The following is a 6,000-nucleotide window of genomic DNA, read 5'->3' as shown; positions in this document are numbered from 1 at the left end:
ATGCAGACAACTGATGTTTGTGTGGTTCCTTGGTCCGTTGGACAATTAATTCCCATGTCTCTTCAATTTTCATCAATCTTCTTGAATGGGGAGAAACAAGTATCTTAGATGGCTGCTCACAATCTTTTAATACCCCAGCTGCTACGTAACCAAAGTAAGATGTATTATAAGATTCGGTATATAAAGGTGATTGCTCTGTTGCCTTTAACTCTTGCGTGTCGCCCAGTGATTTACTCTGCCTCCATCATTGTTTTGTCACCCTCCTCCTTATTGCGTATTGTCTTCCATTCACCCAAATTAACTCATCCACCCTCAAGCTTGTAACTACCTTTCCTTGTCCTCTCAACCCTGGCGACCATCAAAGACTGCTTCTTTCAGTGCGATATGCTATTTGAATGCATGTTCCTAGTAAGGGCATTTAAGTTGATTCTACAGAACTTTTTAATATGCCATAAAGTCCCACTATAAAATATCTGCATTGCTTTGTCCCCATGAGAAGCTCTCATTCATAAATAAACTCTTATTTTCTTAAAGAGTTACTTCTTGCGACTTGTAATTGAACAGAGTAAACCAGATGCTAACTGCTTGGGAAATGAATGTCTATATAAAAGAATCAATGTTATCCAAAGGATGTATCCTTCTTTCCCTTTTCATACCAGATAAATCACAATACATTTTTTTGTGGAGTCAGATATTACTTTTTTCAATGTCTGCATTTCGGATTTAGCTCCATAAGTTATGATCTTGGTGAAGTTTGGCAATTGGTTTCAATATGATCTTACCATTGAATGAGTATATATATGTGTGTGTGTAAAAGCAAGGGTCTTTTTTATTTTAAGGGCTTGGGAATTGTGACAAATTCCAGATGTTACTCCAACATGATTGTTGCTGTAGGGTGTCCTCCCACTGATTCTGACTTACAGTGACCCTATAGGACAGAGTAGAACTGCCTTCATCGGTTTCTTACATTGTAATTCTTCTCAGGGCAGATCACCAGGTGTGTCTCTAGCAGAGAGACTGATAGGTTTTGAGTTATTGATCTTTTTTTTAAAAATTGTGTGTGTGTGTGTGTGTGTGTGTGTGTGTATTAGGTGAGATAACCTGTCAGTATTTTTATTATCAGATGAAGTTACTCATTGGTGTCACAGGGCTCCTTTGAACTAACATTAAATCAGCATCCCTGGTCACAGAATCAAATCCTTGTGGTATGTTGAAAAAGCAATCAAGTTGGCGCCTACGTGAACTTTGCTGTTACATTTTCTGAAAGAGCATGCTTATTTGGACTGGCGCTCCCATTTTTCTCTCACCAGGACTTAGTTTCCACTGGCCTGGAGGTAGCACACCTGTCTTTTAGTGCAGAGTGCATATAGGTCTTATGGTTTCCAGGTGTTTTCCATTAAAATTGGATAGTGTAGCAGTCAATTTAAGCTAAATCATGTTCTGGTAGTAACTCCCAAATATAAAAAATGACTTGTACCATAAGGGTTTTTTTCTCCATATTAATTGTCAGTTAGAGTCATCTTCCGTTTTGCTCTATTGCCCGGAGACCCAGGTGAAGACGCCACCCTCTCGTGTCATTCTTGTCCCAGATGGAGAAGAGAGTTCATGGAACCAAATGAGGTCTCTTAAAGTTTTGGCTCAGCACTAGCATCTGTCTTTTCCTCTCACAATTTGTTTGAATAAATCCAGACACGAGACCAAGCTAGCTATCAACAAGTTGGGAGGTAAAGTCCTCCAAGTGGAAGAGGCTAAGGTTAACTGTTAGCTGATCTTTGGATTATTTACAAAATCAATTTTTCTTTAGTTTTTGCTAATATACTCATATAAGTAAGACTTTCTTATTTCTGGAGTAGGTTTTAGTTTGATTTTATTTTTTTGTGAATTTACAGAAACAAAAAAGAAGTGAAGTCTTTGAAATACCCTTCATAATGCATATTGGTTTCCTGGCTGCCCCGGGTTGTTCATTCAAGTTGGATATGAACAAAAATCTAGGGACTCTGGGCATATAATTCTGAATTAAGAATAGCAAAACACAAAACCAAATCCAAAAACCCAAATGTGGGAAACTAATACTGAAGGAAATATGATGAGGACTATATTTTCTAATTTATACCAGAGGGAATCTGGAAAGCTAGTATTCCATGGTAGGGAAGCCCCCACTTTGGTAAGTCAGAGGTAAAATCCAAGTACATTATCCTGCTTTAAGTATCGGTCCCACAGGTTCTCCCCTAACAGCTATGCTGCTTTAAAGTGAGCACATGGTTGATTTTTATCTTCCTTTAGATGCAGACATCCTGTTGCTATCTCTTCCTGCATTGTCACCCAACCCCACTCATACCTTACCCCCAAACAGGTATTAGATTTGGGGGACCTTAATGTAGCGAGCACCCATCTTGGGACGTATGTAACCACTGAATATGCATGTCTCATGGCTGCCTATAAATGTCCCAAGATAGTAAAGTTGCCCTCGCTCTTCTCCCACTGCCACGTGGTCCATCAAGAGGAGCTGAGATGAGCATGCTACCATAAAATGTGTCTGACTCCTTTATTTTATTATCTTTCCTGTCCTCTATGACTTTTCTCTGAGCTTTATATATTATCGCTGTTCAATTGCGCCTACTGGCCCTTCGATTGCAGAGACTGGTTTCCTCTGACACCGAAACCCACTGCCATCTAGTCAATCCAACTCAGAGTGGCCCTCTGAGGCAGAACAGAATCGCCCTGGCATTTCCAAGGCTGTGCATTGGAAACTGAATGATGACTCTTTCTCCCAAAGAGCAGCTAGTGGGGCCCACTGCTAATCTTTTGGTTTGCAGTCAACCACTTAAGCCACTGCTCCACTAGGGGGTCCCTGAACTAATAATATAAACAATATTAATTTAGAATTTAACTAATTAAAATCTTTACGATGTCCCTCTGGATAGAAAACAACCAGTTTCCCTCCCTCCCTATTCCAGCCATCAGAAGATCATCAAAAGAGTCTCATACAATTAATATTTTAAATCAGACCATCTCAAATGTGCCCTTCAAATTTGGTACAGATAGATAGATAGAGAGCTATTTTTTGCGTGATGTAACGAAGAAGAGAGGTTAACTTTCATTTACATAGACTATGATTTTTAGATTGAATTACATTGTGTCAGCACATGTCTATAATATGTACCTATAGCTCTGCTTTCTCCACACCTCCAGCACTTTATCTTTCTTTAGTGCTTAATAGCTATTTAGTGTAAATAGCTGTCACCCTGGGACTGGAGTCTGGATTTACTCTCACTGTCTTTGTAGCATTTGCCTTCTATTTTAGGATACTTAAGAAATGATTGGGTTGGTTTTCTAAAATTAAAATACATGATCTATATATTTTGGGAAGCCAGCTTGTCCCTCAGTGATATTTTACAATTGGCTAGCTTAAAGCAGTTCTGTTTGGTTTTTCAATAGATGTGATGGCTAATCACATTATACAACAAAATTTATTTACCTATGGGAAAATAATAACAACCATAATAATAAGGCTAGTGCTGAAAGAGTGCTAGGGGCATTGTGCTAAGGGCTTTATATATATTAATTCATTTAATCTTCGCCCATCCCTAGGAAATAAGTATCGATATGGTCCCTACTTTATAGAGAAGGAATTACAATACTTTAATAACAGCCTCAATTCAGCAGTGGGAAAATAAGTCTGGGCGACAGGGTTGATCAGCACGCGGCTAGGAAGTCAGCCAGCACAAGAGGAAAACTGCCAGAAGGGAAGTAGAAGCAAAAAAGGTTTCCTAAAACTTACTCTATTCTCCAAGGAGAAGAATTGCAAGTGACAATAACAAAACTTGGACAATTCTTTTAAACCTTCGGTGAGAGGTGAACAGCTATAGGTCACCTATAGCAAAGGCCAGCAAAGCCACAGTCTTTTAGTTTTTGTGAAGAGCCAATTCTGCATTTTGAAATATAGGTTTTATATATTTTAAATGCTGCACCAGAAGAGTTGGGAGTTTGAATCCACCTCGAGGTGGCTCCAAAAAAAAAAAAGACCTCGCCATCTAATTCTGAACAATAAGCCATTGCAAACTGAGCGGAGTTCTTCTCTGACAACATGCAGTTGCCGTGAGATGGAATGGACTGCACAGTAATTTTTTTAATCTTCCAAAGAAGAGAGAAGTTCAGGAACAGTTCACCCAGTTTGAGGAGACTCAAACGGTTTAATTGCTAATTTTCCCTTTTGCTGTTAATTACCTTCACAATGCCTATGAGACTAAACTCTTTTTAGGATAGCTGGATTTAGCTAGTATCAGAGAAAGTCAGGTACTAGCAAAGAATATTGAAAGTACCACCTACTGCCAAAAGAACGAACAAATCTGTCTTGGAGAAGTACAGCCAGAATGCTCCTGAGAGAGAAGGACGTCTCACGTACTTTGCACATGTTGGCAAGAGAGACCCGTGCCTGGAGAAGGGCCTCATGCTCGGTAAAGCAGGAACAAGAGATGTTTCCTTCTGCTCTCCTTCGGGTCGCTGTGAGTCAGAACCCACGTGGGGGCACCTAACAACAACAACAACAACAAAGAGACAATCTAACGGTAGATCTGACAATATAGCCACCTGTTAATCTGGATTTTTTTATTTGTAGATATTTTGGTGGACTATTTTATGTGTACAGAAGCCCTATCCTTCATAGGGTCTCCATGGAGCCCTGGTGGTGTGGTGTTTAGGAGCTGGCCTGTAATCTGCGTGGTTGGCAGTTCAAAACCACCAGCAGCTCCTACTTTCTACTCCCACAAACAGTTACAGTCATGGGAACCCACAGTGGGTGGATAGGAGTCAAGCACCGACTCCATGGCAGTGAGGCAAATCAATAAGTCCAAACTGATTTGGTGACTGTGGGTGAATTTTGGATTCTGTGTACGAAGTCCTAGTGGTGTAACTGGTGAACTACTGGGCTGCTAATCCCAAGGGTAGTACTTCAAACTGTCTGCTGCTTCTCAGAAAGCCTGAGGAGTAATTTTACTGTGTTCTTTAGCGACTCCCATAAAGATTTACAGTCTCAGAAACACACAGGGCAGTTTAACCCTGTCCTGTGGGGTCTCTGCGAGTCAGAATCACCTTGATAGGAGTGAGTTTAGCTTGGGATAGGGTTGCTGTGCGTCAGAATGGACTGTGCGAATGTGTAAGGAGTCCTGGGGGTGCAGTGGCTAGGCCCTTGGCCACTAACAGGGAGGCTGGAAGCACTCCACACCACACACACACACCTCCCACCCCTACCCCTAGTAGCTCCTGGGGAGAAAGATGTGGCCGCCTGTCGGTTTCTATAGATTCTCAGCCTGGGAAACCCTGTGAGGCAGCCTACCCTGTCCTATAGGGTCACTATGCATCTGAATCCACTTGAAGGCAGTTTGGTTTTACTGCGTAGAATATGCTCTGTAATGATTTATTTTATGCAATGCTTTAAGGGGTGAATAATTAACCTAACTGAAAGTGATTAAATCATTACTCCAAAGTTGCAGTAGACTAAATATTTTAAAACGATGTATGAAGAATCAAATGAAAGTGGTCATCGCCCTTTAATATTTACTTCAGTTTCCTATCTATTCCTTTCCTACTATCCTTTTAAAATAAGGGGTTGCATTGTATCACGTACCTTACTCCTAAACGAATACTTGCCTGTTTTTATCATCTCATTTCCTAAGGTAGAAATTTTAGATAATCTCATGTTTCTAGGTTTGCTTTAAAAATTATGTGTTAGCTATACCATAAAGAATTTAGGCCTTTAAATTCTGTTCGTTTGTTTTTTACCCATAGGAAAACTGGAGAAACTAAGAGGCAAAATGGGAGAAAAATAAGTGGATTTGTCAATAGCTTGGATGTTGTTAGGATAAAGCTGTCAAAGTGCTGATTGCCCTGATGACATAGTGGTCAGCACAAGGGCAGCAGTTCAAACTCACACAGGGCACGTCTACCCTGTGGCAACGGGATGGAGCTGACTTGATGGCAGTGTTTTGATTTTTGTTTTCA

The sequence above is a fragment of the Tenrec ecaudatus genome, chromosome 13 (assembly GCF_050624435.1).
Source record: "Tenrec ecaudatus isolate mTenEca1 chromosome 13, mTenEca1.hap1, whole genome shotgun sequence".
In the NCBI taxonomy this organism is placed as follows: Eukaryota; Metazoa; Chordata; class Mammalia; order Afrosoricida; family Tenrecidae; genus Tenrec; species Tenrec ecaudatus.
Note: the sequence above shows the minus strand (reverse complement) of the source record.